Raw genomic sequence first — 14475 nt, forward strand, 5'->3', positions numbered from 1 at the left:
GAGCAGCGTGCGGATCGTTGAGCAGGCCTGGTGTGGGTAGGCGCGGGGTGCTGCTGACCGATTAGCTGGGCGATGCTGTGGCTAGGAAATTGTTAGGAGGTTTCGACACTTAAGGGTTTTGGTGTTTTTGGAGGGAATGGTGTATGAATGAAAAAGAAGAAGAAAAGAATAGATAGGTGGAATTTATAGTGAAAGGAGTAGGAGCTAGAGTAGAATTCTTAAAAATTTTAAGTTCTAATTCTACTCAAAGTAAATAACAATTAATAATTAATATAATGCATATTAAATTATTATTTGCTATTAATTTATTAAGATAAAAACTTATCGAATAAAATATGATAAATTAAAACTAATCCTAACTTTAAATAAAATTGATAATAATTAATATATATTATAATAGATATAATTATATATTAATAATTATCATCTTTTCTTTTTTTTATTTTTTATTGAACTAAAAACATTTATTCTAGATGCTTTTTAAAAATATTTTAAAAAAAGGCATCTAATTTTTAATATTTACAAAAAGAGTAACCAAAATTTAAAAATATTCAATTAAGTTCCTAGACTTAATGAAAATTCAAAATTGAGTTGCAACATAAAACTTGGATCAAAATTGACCTGTTTATTTGTAAAACTAAAAATTTATTGTCATTTAGGGAATAATTTCTTGGGAAATTATGTTAAAATCAATTCCCAGGAAAGATTGGAGAGGTCACAAGCGGTTCCACTTAAGTTCCAATCTCCTAGACAGAATTTATTTAAACATACTAATCCCGAAAATATACCTTAAATCATTTATTCAAATAAAAGATCAAGAAAAATTAAATATCTGATAAAATGAACGAGTTTGATTCTGTTCAATTTTATCTCGGCAGTAATGTTTCAAGCGTTGAGCATTAACTCGAAAGTTACCTCCCTTTCCTTAAAGTTCAACAACTCTGTATGGATAGACTCAATGAATCATAAATGGATCGGACCAACGTGATTTTAACTTACCTGGAAAGAACCTTAATTTGGAATTGAATAACAAGACTTGCTTACCTGCTTCAAATTCTCGAACTCAAATGTGCTTGTCATGCCATTTCTTAAGTCTCTCCTTAAGTAATTTGGCATTCTCGTATGAAGACATTTAGAATTCTTCTAACTCGTTAAGTTGAAGCATCTGTTTAGAATTCTTCTAACTTGTTAAGTTGAAGCATCTATTTCTCTTTGGCATTTTTAAGATCCAAAATAAGTCGTTGGGGAGTCCAATAAGCTTTGTGTTCTAACTCCAAGGGTAGATGACAAGCTTTCCCAAAGAATAACCTATAGGGTGACAACCCTAAAAGTGTCTTGTATGCTGTCCTGTAAGCCCATAAAGCATTATCCAGTCTTTTGGACCAATCTTGTTGATTTGGGTAAACTACCTTCTCAAGTATGTCTTTGATCTCCTTGTTTGCCAGTTCAGCTTGCCCATTCGTCTGCGGATGGTAAGCTGTAGCGGCCTTGTGTTTCACTCCATGTTTATCTAATAACCATATCAACCACTTGTTCACAAAATGGGACACTTCATCACTGATGATGGCTCTTGGAGTTCCAAACCTTGTGAACACAGGTTTCTGCAAAAACTTTATTACAACCTTAGCATCATTTGTCGGATATGCCTCTGCCTCAACCCACTTAGACACATAGTCTACTATTACTAATATGTACTTGTGACCAAAAGACGAAGGGATAGGACTGAGAAAGTCGATACCCCAAACATCAAATAATTCTACCTCAATAATGTTTGTTCAAGGCATCTCATTTCTGTTGGTGACATTTCCAACCCTTTGACATCGATCACAACTCTTTACGTAAGCATATGCATATTTGAATAGTGTTATCCAAAAGAATCCGACTTGCAATACCTTGGTTGCAGTACATGTACCGCCGAAGTGTCCCCCACTCGGAGCTGAGTGAAAATGGTATAAAATCTTATGTACTTCATCTTCTGCCATGCATCTCCTGATCATTTGATCTGTACAATTTTTAAACAAATACGGTTTTTCCCAGAAATAGTACTTCACATCGTGAAGAAACTTTTTCTTTTGATTATACATCTTATCAATCAGCATCAAACCACAAGCTAAAAAGTTAGCAATATCAGCAAACCAAGAGGTATTATGGACATGATTTACCTTCGGTATGTGTTCATCTGGAAATGTCTCTCGAATTGGTATAAGAGGAGAGTTCCCTTCTTGCAACTCCAATTTGGACAAGTGGCCTGCTACTTGGTTTTCCACTCCCTTTCAATCTTGAATTTTTAGATTGAACTCTTAAAGTAGTAGTACCCATTGGATCAGTCTCGGCTTAGCATCTTTCTTGGCAAGTAAATACTTAATTGTTGAGTGGTCCGTATAACCAGTCACTTTGGTGACTACAAGATAAGATCGAAACTTGCTAAAAGCAAACACAATAGCAAGTAACTCTTTTTCTGTTACCGTGTAATTCAGTTGAGCTCCTGTCAGAGTTCGACTCTCATACAAGATAGGATGAAAAATTTTGTTCCTTCGCTGACCCATGACAGCTTCGATCGTGAAGTCACTTGCGTCATACATCAATTCAAATGGCAAATCCCAGTTTGGTGTGACTATTATGGGTGCTGAGACTAACCGACTCTTCAAACCGTTGAAAGCTCTTAAGCACTCCTCATCAAATTTAAACGCTGTGTACTTCTCCAATAATTTGCATAAAGGTTTAGCAACTTTGGAGAAGTCTTTGAAGAATCTTCGATAGAAACCGGCGTGGCCCAAAAAGCTCCTAACACCCTTTATAGATAATCTACCTTTGCTTTATCTACCTCGATTCCATGTCTTGTTATCTGATGCCCTAGAACAATACCTTCTCGTACAATGAAATGGCACTTTTCCCAGTTAAGTACAAGGTTTGTTTCTTCGCATCGCCTTAGTACCTTGGCTAGATTGGCTAGGCAATCATCATATGTATCTTCGAATACTGAAAAATCATCCATAAGAACTTCCAAATATTTCTCAACCATGTTAGTAAAAATAGACATCATACATCTTTGAAATGTAGTAGGTGCATTACATAAACCAAATAGCATGTGCCTAAATGCAAATGTACCTTACAGGTAGGTGAATGTTGTCTTATGCTGATCTTTTAGGTGCTATTGTAATCTGATTATACCCTGATTATCTATCAAGAAAACAGCAATAGTTTCACTCTGCGAGTCTATCCAACATTTGGTCCAAAAACGGCAAAGGAAAGTGATCTTTCCTAGTTTCCTTTTTTAGCTTCCGATAATCGATGCAAATTCTCCATCCTATAACCGTTCTAGTCGATATCGTTATTCTCGTTTCTAATGACCGTGATACCTCCTTTCTTTGGCACGCACTGGACTGGACTTACCCATGAACTATCTGAGATGGGGTAAATTTGTGACAGCCCTAAATTGACCCTAGTCGGGAAGTGGTTTCGGGACCGCTAAGCCGAGTCACCGAAGTATTTGGATGTGATAATTATTGTCTAGAATATGTGAATATGAATGTGTGAAAGTTTTAAACTTCGATTTAGTCGATTGCATGTGAACCTAGTTAATAGGACTTATGTGTGACACTTTTGAAATGCGATAGGTTAATTTATAAGGACCTATTTAAGCATGTAGTGAAAATATTAGCTTTGCATGTGAAATACTCCTTTTGTGTGCATAGTGGCCGGCCATGATGGAGCATATATTAGACTATGTGGTAAATTTCCATGAAGTGGTCATTATTTTAAGTAAAAGAAAAGAAATAATAAAAGAAATACTAAGGATACTAAAAGAAAAAAAAAAGAAAGAGGGAGGTTATCACCTTGTTCTTCTTGGCCGATTGTAGAGAGGAAGATAGGAGGGTAGCATTCGGTCACTTGAAGCTTGAGAAGGTTAGTAAAATTTTGTTAGTTTTGAAATTTTAAGCTTAGTTTAAGTCATTTAGCTAGCTCCATATTAGCCCATTTGAAAACTTGGAATTTTTGATGGATGGATGGAGCATTCGGCTATGGTTATTAAAGAAGGAATTTGATTATTTCCTTTAAGTTTTGATGAAGAATGTGTTGAGTAAATTAGGGGTTTGAACACTTAAGGATTCGGCATTGTTCATGATTTTTTTTAGAAGGTGAGTTTGAATGATATGAGTAATGTCATGTATGGGTTTCGGCTTTGATAAGTAAAAATATAAGGGTAATTGAAATGAATAATTGGAGGCTTAATCATCAAGAGGTTCGGCTATGGACTATAAGTGTTAGCTAATTCGGCACAAGAGTATAAATGTTAATTACTTTATAATTGAAGCCTTGAAGAATAGGTTGTGGATCATTAAAGTGTTGAAGGTTAAATCTTTAAGCTTGGTTAATTTGGACATTCGGCTATTCTCATGACACTATATACAAGGGTATGAAAGGTTATCTATATATATAAGTTTAATTTATTCATGGTAACTTGGCATGTGGATTGGATATATGTTAGTTAATACATGCATTTGGAGGTGATGTGTTAAATAATTAGGTATACGGTTTGGTTTCATTATTGAGTATAAGGGCTAAGTGTTTTAAATTGCCTTTGATGTATACATGTTTATATTGAAATATTAAGGCTATGTTAGCCAATTGAGGGTTTCGGCCAAGATATTCAAATAGATTGGTGTGAATGTTTGAGTGATGAATTTGACTCTTGTGTCGAGTTGGGATGATATGTGTATTTATATAAAACTAAATGATGCTAAATAAATTCGATTATGCATGGTATTGAGCTAGTATCATGTTCGTTGGTACATGAGTAGAGTATATGTTTGATGTTTAATATTTAGTTAATAACATCTTTTGTACTTAGTTGTATGGTATACATGTATTAAATCGAATCGCTAAATTGATAAGTTATTTAATAAAATCTACTTGTTGAATCAAGCTCAAGAGCCAAGAGGGTCAAAATCTGATAAAGGAAAGGAAAAAGTGATCGAGTAGTCTATCCACAACTATTCAAAGTATCCGAGGTAAGTCTTCGAGTAATGACCCTACTTGAATTATATTGAAATGATTAGTCATACTATGACGGATAGTCGAATGTGCATAGAGACTAAGTTATAAAGCCAATCGAAATCATGCTCTTTGTGAGTGGCTATTGAGCCGAAATTTGAAAGGTTTAATAAATGATTTGTGTTTGAGCCTTAGTAACGAAAATAAGATATGGATGTGTTAAGATTATAGATATATGTGTGCATGAGCATTTGATATATCCGGGCTAAGACCCGAAGGCATTTGTGCGAGTTGATATATCCAGGCTAAGACCCGAAGGCATTTGTGCGAGTTGATATATCCGGGCTAAGACCCGAAGGCATTTGTGCAAGTTGATATATCCGGGCTAAAACCCGAAGGCATTTGTGCAAGTTGATATATCCGGGCTAAGACCCGAAGGCAATTATGCAAGTTGATATATCCGGGCTAAGACCCGAAGGCATTCGTGCGAGTTGCTATACCCGGGTTAAGACCCGAAGGCAATTGTGCTTGCGGTTATATCCGGCTAAATTTCGAAGAGACTTGGGTTTGAATGTGAGCGTTTTGTGCTGTAACTAATTCAATTAATACGCTCGACTAACCCGAACGATAAGGTATGTTTGCATGTGCTTCGGAAAAGTCGATTCGTTTTAAATAGTATTCGTGCAATCGGCTAACGAACTTTCGGCTTTTAGATAGGTTGATACCTTGTGTGTATATATGTTGATGAAGTGTGAAGTAAGTATGATTATGAGAATGTGTATCAATAAAGTGATTCAGTTAGCTATGTGAATGTAATACTTTAGTCAAAGCCGATTTCATTACTTGAAACTTACTAACCTTAAATTGCTTACCCGGTTGCTTTGGCTCTCTGTTTTATAGATTTTGTTCGTTAGCCATCGGATTCGGGATCAACGAAGTCGAAGTCATCCACACTATCAAAGCTCTTTTGGTACTCTTTTTGTTGAACTCTGGATATGGCATGTATAGGACTACCCCTTGTTGTTTTAAGTACTTTTTGTGATGTATGTGTGTACAGCCATGCGAAAATGGCTTGTAGAAGTGGAGTATGGCATTAGACCATTTGTGTTTATGTATGTTTATATGGTTTCATGATGTGACTATGGTTTGGAAAGGAAGTGTTGGGCAAATGATCAGCCATTGGAATGGCTAAATATGATCATATGTGGACCCATGTATGACGAATCCCTAGTTGGTCCATGGTAACCACGGAACAGGTAAAGTTTACCTTGAAAACAGATGCTGACAGCAGCAGTGGTGTGGATTTGAAAAATCACAAAAATTTGTAGGAATGAAGTTAAATAGTGAATAAATTATGTAATCGAACCTTGATGAATCTATTTTCATATGAAAGTAACGAAAAAATCATATGGACAGTATATTAAGAGATATTAAAGTTCTCGTGAAACAGGGCCAGAACGGTTTCTGGATCTCCTGTTTCGACTTTGATAATTCACCATAAATTATCCAGAGATAATTAGAAGTCATGCCTTATATGTTTGGATTCCCCTTTGAGTCTAGTTTCATTAGAAACAAACGGTATCAGTATTGGAGCCCTGTACAAGGAGATATCCAAGTCGTAATGCGCAAAGGTCAGGGTAGTCGATCCCTGTAACATGAGAGACTTTGACTAATAAACTGTACTAATTGGCCCGACCAAAAATTCTAGAAAAAATTATGTAGATGGACATATGAGTCTAGTTTCAGGGAAAAATCACGAAACAAATTTTTGAGTTGTGAAACTCAAGATATGATTTTTAAAGAGACTATTACGCAGATTGGCAGTGTCTGGAAAATTTTTAAAAGTCTGTTAACACCTCGTGTTCGACTCCGGTGACGGTCTCGGGTTCGGGGTGTTACAAAATTATACCCGCATCTAACCACTTGATGATTTCTTTCTTGACTACGTCCTTCATGATGGAGTTCAGTCTTCGTTGTCCATCAATCGTCCCTTTTTTTCCATCTTCTAAAATAATCTTGTACATGCATATAGATGGACTAATTCCATGAATATCGATTATGGTCCATCCGATAGCGTTCTTGAATTGTTTCAACACTAGGATGAGTTTCTCGTCTTGCTCAGTAGTTAATTCTGCTAAAACAATCACAAGCAGAGTAGAAGAGTTACCTAAATAAACATATTTCAAATGTGAGGGAAGTACCTTCAGTTCTAATTTAGGTGGCTCCTCGATTGATGCTTTTGGTTGGGCATAATCCATTTTTTCTAACTCTAAAGATTCAAAGCGGGATTGCGGATTAAATCCCCTTTGATTAGCTTCTAACAAAGCTCAGTATTCATCCTCATCTTCATCATTTGAAGGATCTGATGTCAAAATTTGTTCCAATGGGTCTTCAACATAATTGAGTTCTTTCTCCACAATTAAATCCTCTAAATCAGACACTGCAGAACAATCATCAATTGTATCAGAAAATCACATGGACTTAAAAATGTTAAATGTTACCTGATCATCCTAAACACGCATACTAAGCTCACCCTTCTGCACATCAATAAGGGTCCTTTCGGTGCTAAGGATTGATCTGCTAATTGAAGTGTAACCGTAGTAGGTCTAACTTCACCTATTCTCAACTTTCTAAATATTAACATGGGCATCAAGTTGATACTCACACCCAAGTCACATAGTGCCTTACCATAATATGTTACTCCAATATTGCAAAGTATGGTAAAACATCCAGGATCCTTCAATTTTGGGGGTAGTTTGTCTTGAAGATATGCACTGTATTCCTTTGCTAGGGCTATCGTCTCAAATTCTCCAAGCCTTCATTTTTTAGATAGGATATCCTTCATGAATTTGATGCAGTTTGGCATTTGTTCAAGTCCTTCAACCAACGGGATGTTGATATGAAGTTGCTTAAGTATGTCTACGAACTTCTTGAATTGAATTTCCTGCTTATTCTTCTAAAGTCTTTGAGGGTAAGGTGGTGGAGGTTTCTTTATTGGAATTGTTTGATTCATTTTCTATGGCAATTCTGTATCTAACGGAGTTATTAGTTGATCAAAATTAGCTGGTTCAAAAGTTACCTTGTTAGATTTTGCAGATTCAATTTCTGGTGAAACTGGAATTTCAACACTCGGTTGAACTTCCTCTGAGTCTTAAGCGTCAGCTGGCTCCTTCTCAACTTTGACGGAATTGGGATCTAAAGTCTTTTCGCTTTTCAATGTTATCAATTTACAATGCTCATTCCCTGGATTCTTCGGATTCTCCGTATCATTAGGTAAAACACCTTGTGGTCGGTTTCTGAGTTCAGTTGCAAGCTGGCCCACTTGATTCTCCAAATTCCTTACAGAGGCATCATTTTTCACCATGTATGCCTTCAATAGATTCTCTAGGCTATTGGATGGTTCAGCTTGGGTTGGTTTCTAAGCTTGTTAGGAAAAACTAGGAAAAATTCGGGTGGTTTTGCCATGATGGGTTATAGAAATTGGATTGCAGCGCTTGCCTTCCTCAATTTTGCTTCTGTTACATATGTAATACACATATTTTGGGTTCGATGGACATGCTTCGAATAAATGTCCTTCCCCACAATAAACACAGGCTACATTTTCAAATTGATTCAGTGGCTGTGCTGCAAAACTATTACACCTATTAGTAGTAAGATTTTTTAAAATTGAGGATATTGATGGTACTTGAGATGCGAGTGAAGTAAGAGCAACTACTTCATGTATTCTAGCGACTCACCTTCCCAATGCTATTTGATTGGTTGGCCATTGATAATTTTGCTGGCAATCCTCTCAATGATTTCGTAAGCCTCATTATAAGACTTAGAAATGAGAGCACCACTAGCAGAAGCGTCCACTACCATCCTTGTGTGAGCATTGAGACCATTATAAAATGTCTCAAGTTTTATGCAATGTGGGATTTCGTGATGAGGGCACTTCTGTAATAATTCTTTACCTTTCCTATGCCCCATACAATGACTCATCATCCATTTGTTGGAAAGCAGTGATCTCGTTCCTCAACTTAGCATTCTTGCTAGGCAGGAAATACTTCATAAGGAATTTTTCTGGTAACTCTTGCCATGTTGAAATTGATTTTGGTGGTAATGAGTTCAACCAAGCTCGAGCTTTGTCCCTTAGTAAATATGGGAACAACTTCAATCGTAATGCATCTTCGGGTACTCTGGCTAACTTGAAAGAATCGCTCACCTCCATAAACAGTCTTAAGTGTAGGTGAGGGTCTTTGGTAGGCATTCCACTGAGTTGGCCCACTGTCTGAAGCATCTGGAACATGACTGGCTTCAACTCGAACTGTTGTGGCTCAATTTCAAGTCTCCTAATACCCAGATTAAGATCGTGAAATACTGGCACGACATACTACCTCAAAGCTCTATACCTATCATCAACAATAAGGATAGGATTTTGAGAAAGGTTTGCTCCGTTTCCTTGATTCAGAATTTCGAAGTTCCTCTATTCAGCCCTTCTCTGACTTGTTTGTCTTCTTCGCTGTCGGAAAGTTCTTTCAATCTTAGAGTCTATAGGGAGTAAATTGATGATTCGTTCAATACTCATAAACACCTGAAATAATCACAGAAAAAGTAACTAAGTTAAAATTTGAATAGAAAAATAAACCAAAATGAAAAACTAACAACTTCACAAATAATGACTTTTTTTTAAAACACAGTCCTCGGCAACAGTGCCAAAAACTTGGAACAATGGAAATGTGCAAGTGTACAAAATCGCAACAAGTAATAAAGTAACAAGTAAATGTCGAGTTATTGTACCCGCAAGGACTGTGAAAAGAATTATTTATGAATGATATTTAAAACACTTTGGTGAAGAAAAATATTATGTTTGAAAAGGGTGATTAAAAACTAAGATTTTAAACTAAGTGAACTAAATAAATAAATCGCAAATGCACGATTTCAAAATACGATTTTAATCAAGATGACATAATTGTGTTAGATTAATTACATTTCTTAACTTAGAATTATTAAACTCATGTTTATATTGTTACGAATAAGTTCACGAAAACTCAGTAATTTGCTAACTTATGAACATACTCACCTACCAAAACCCATTTATCTCTTGACTATATCCCTATGTCAATTCAGCCGATTAAACAAATCTTAATAGGCAAATATGTTATTGCACATACATACTTATTAAATCAAAACAACCTCTTGTACATATCCCTATGTCAATTCAAACAATTAACTTGATTTAATAAGCACATAAAAGACTATGTGAGGTAAAAAAGTATCCTTACCTTGAAACAGTTTAATCACAATAATCTTGCAAGTTATGCAAGGAAAATGTTTCGCTAGATACCGTTTCTAATCTAACCCTCAGCTACCTTAGATGATTAAACATGCACTGATTAAGTATTGTGTCCATTAATTACAATTTAAATCTGTTTAAATAATTAATTCATTAGTTACCTAAAAATTATAATGCAAGAATATAACTTAGTCATGATTTTACTTAATCAAGCATCTTACCGAGGCCAATAACAATATAAACACAATTTCAATAATTTTAACAAACGAAATGCAATCAACCTAACACGAATTAAATTCAAGCTAAATTGATTAAATTAACCATTCCAACAACATAAATATTCATATATATGTTCAGCATAACAACAACCAAAATTAAAAAGATAGGGAATAAGAATCAAATCCGGTGTTTTTCCGTGGCTTGACCAGTTGCTCCGTTCTTCCTTCTCCGTTGTCTTCGTCGACCAAGGCTGCTATGAACACTTAATTACTACTCCAAATAGCTGCTGAATGTCCCTTTCCCAAGAGGAGAAATTGTCAAGAGAGTAAGGAAATTTTTGAATGGAAAAGAAGAGAGAAAGTGGAGAAAAGAGAGGAAGGATATGAATGCTTGAGGTGTATTTTTAAAATGACCAGCCTAAGGGGGTTTTTATAGCTGAGAAGGGCTGTTAAAAATAACTAAAATTATCAGCCAAAGAGCCCTCCCTTGGCCAGCCACACATGTGGCAATGTTGATAGTTTCAACTTTGCTAATTTAGGCTTCCAAAAAATCTATAAGGCCACCAATTGTGGAGGGGTTTGAATGCAACTTGAACAAGTATTCAAGGGCCTCTTTGCAAGATTAAATAATCAGCTAATAAACTGATTTGGGTTAGCTCTTGGAATGATTTTTGGGCTGTCCATTTCTTGGTCGGTTCAGTTCAACTGGACCACTTTTTCATAATTAATTAATAATAATTTATTAACCCAAATTAAATTGGATATAAATTAAAATTAATTATATTATAAATTAATAAATATAATTTTGGACCATCTTAGGCTAAAATTTAGTTCGCCTCGATACTTCAAATTGCTTTTCGGTTTTGCCCTTCTAATAGTATCTACCGAGCTATTTTTCGCCCTTTGTGTAAATCTGTCGAAAATATCCAAAATTCATCAAAATTAATTATAAAATTAACTAAAATTCAACATGTTCATATTTTAAGTGCACTTTCATTTTTTTGTAAAAATTAATTATTTTTTTAACAAGAATTTTATCGAAACTGTATGATTTTAAGTTAAAAAGGGTATATAAAAATGTGTAAATTTTCGTGTTTCCACTATTAATTGTAGACCCTGAAATTGAGTGAACATTTAGATAGAGAAGACGCGAGAGATTTGCTCAAAGTCAAACCAAGATGGACTTTGGAAATCAAAATGACAGGCAAGGTAATGGAGCCAAACATGTGCACAACCCAATCTTTATTGTTGATGACAGAAATCGTGCCATACGACAATACGTTGTGCCACTTTTCAATTAGTTAAATCCGGGAATCAAGAGGCCATATATCGAGGCAACCCAATTTGAATTGAAACCAGTGATGTTTTAAATGCTCCAAACAGTGGCCCGATTTAGTGGTATTCCCATGGAAGATCCACAGTTACACCTTCGATTATTCATGGAGGCGAGTGATTCGTTTAAGATAGCTGGTGTGACTGAAGATACATTAGGTTTGAAGCTATTTCCATACTCGTTGCGAGATCAAGCACGAGTATGGCTGAATTCACTGCCACCAAGTTCAATATCTACATGGCAAGAATTAGCAGAAAGGTTTTTGATAAAGAATTTTCCACCAAGCAAGAACACAAAGTTGCAAAATGCGATAACTACTTTCAAACAATTAGATGATGAGTCCTTATACGAGGAATAGAAAAGATTCAATGAATTACTTTTTAAGTGTCCTTATCTTGGGATTCCTCATTGTATCCAATTGGAGATGTTTTATAACGGTCTCAACAGACATACAAGATTAATGGTAGACGCTTCTACTAATAGTGCAATTTTTTTAATTCTTATAAAAAGGCTTACGAGATTATCGAAAAGGTCGCTAGAACAATTATCAATGGCTAAAAAATCGAGTAGTTTCTGAAGGACGAGTAGCTGGAGTGCATGAAGCGGACGCACTGACTTCACTCTCTGCTTAGGTATCTTCTATTTCCTCAATGTTAAAATAGTTTACCACTAATGGTTTGAATAATTTTGTAGCTCAATCACCAAGTCAGTATGATATTATTTCTTGTGTGTATAGTGGGGATGGTCATTCTTTCAAGAATTGCCCTTCAAACCCCGAGTCTGTTTGTTATGTAAGGAATCAGTAACAAAATAGAAGTGGCCAATGACCACAATCCAACTTCTACAATCCATCATGGCAAAATCATCTGAACTTTTCTTGGAGAAACCAAAGGTATTTTGTCCAATAAGAAACAACTTAGTGAGTATGAGACTATTTCTTTGATGAAGGAGTGCAATGCATTCTTACAGAACAAGCTACCATCGAAAATGAAAGACCTTGAAAGCTTTACGATACCTTGTAACATCAGAGAATCATACTGCGGTAAAGCTTTGTGCAACCTTGGAGCAAACATCAACTTGATGCCTAAATCTATTTTCAAACTGTTGGGAATAGGTGAAGTAAGACCCACTACTATGACACTTCAACTTGCGGATCGTTCGTTTGCATATCCCAAGGGAAAGATAGAGGATGTCTTGGTAAGAGTTGATAGGTCTATTTTTCCTGCTGACTTTATTGTGTTAGACTTTGAAGTAGATAAGGAAGTTCCAATCATCTTGGGGAGACCTTTCCTAGCCACGGGAAGAACGTTAATAGATGTGCAAAAAGGAGAACTTATAATGAGAGTTCAAGAAAACCAGGTAATATTTAACGTTCTGAAGGCCATGAAATTTCCCTGTCCGACGAAAGAATGTTTAGTAATAGAGGAATTAGAAGCCTTAGTTTCTATGGAAAGCAATTTTGAAGAAGACCCGTCAGAGAACACTTTAGGGTCTGAACCCTTTGAAGATGAAAAATGTAATGAAGGTATGACTTTGATGGAAGCCAACCCAAGGAGTTATATTCAACCATTGCGGTTCGAACTGCTAGATTTAGAAGTTCGGGAATTTACACAACCCAAGTTATCAATCTAGGAACCGACTAAGCTTGAACTAAATGTACTTCCATCCCATTTAAAATATGTTTATTTAGGTAATTATTCTACTTTGCTTGTGATTTTTTCAGTAGAACTGATAGAACATTAAGAGGAGCAACTGATTTCTATTTTAAAGAAATTTAAAAAGGAAATTGGTTGGACCATAGGTGACATACGAGGTATAAGCCCTTCCTTCTATTCGCATAAGATTAGTTTAGAGGAATGTGAGCAAGGTAGAATCGATGGGAAAATAAGACCTAACCCTATCATGAAAGAGGTAGTACGGAAGGAAGTGATCAGATGGTTAGATGTGGAATTTATCTACCCCATCTTAAATAGTTCTTAGGTAAGTTCGATACAATATGTACCAAATAAAGATGGAATCACGATTTTCGAGAATGAACGTAATGAGTTAATCCTAATGAGAACTGCCACAGGTTGGAGAATCTGTATTGACTACAGAAAGTTGAACAAAGCAACTCGTAAGGATCATTTTCCATTGCATTTTATGGATCAAATGTTAGATCGACTGGTAGGCAACGAATTTTGTTATTTTTTAGATGGATATTCGGGATACAACCAAATAGTTTTAGCCCTAAAAGACCAACATAAAACTACTTTTACTTGCCCGTATGGTACATTTGCTTTTAGGAAAATGCCTTTCGGCTTATGTAATGCACATGCCACATTTCAGCAATGTATGATGGCAAATTTCACAAATACGGTTGAAAATTTTGGTGAGGTTTTCATGGATGATTTTTCTATTTTTGGTAACACTTATGAGTTTTTTTGAATAATTTGGCTAAGGTACTTAAAAGATGCGATGAGGGAATTGTCTTAAGACATAAAATTTCCAAAAACGAAATTAAAGTGGATAAAGCATAGGTGGACATAATTGAAAGATTACCACCTCTAGTTAGTGTGAAAAGAGTTAGAAGTTTCTTAGGCCATGCTAGTTTTTATCGTAGATTTATCAAAGATTTTTCAAAAATTTTTAAACCTTTGTGTATGCTTTTAGAA

At 35.5% G+C, this 14475-nt stretch overlaps 2 non-coding genes across 2 annotated transcripts; one reads left to right on the forward strand and one right to left on the reverse strand.

The window, feature by feature from the left end:
- Window positions 1-8911: 8911 nt before the first annotated feature.
- On the forward strand, window positions 8912-9016 carry LOC121215122 (small nucleolar RNA R71). The gene has a single exon (XR_005910853.1). It is a non-coding gene; the product is annotated as a small nucleolar RNA R71 (small nucleolar RNA).
- A 3101-nt stretch (window positions 9017-12117) lies between these two features.
- On the reverse strand, window positions 12118-12223 carry LOC121215163 (small nucleolar RNA R71). The gene has a single exon (XR_005910892.1). It is a non-coding gene; the product is annotated as a small nucleolar RNA R71 (small nucleolar RNA).
- Between the last annotated feature and the right edge of the window lie 2252 nt (window positions 12224-14475).

This window comes from Gossypium hirsutum, chromosome D02 (assembly GCF_007990345.1).
Source record: "Gossypium hirsutum isolate 1008001.06 chromosome D02, Gossypium_hirsutum_v2.1, whole genome shotgun sequence".
Lineage (NCBI taxonomy): Eukaryota > Viridiplantae > Streptophyta > Magnoliopsida > Malvales > Malvaceae > Gossypium > Gossypium hirsutum.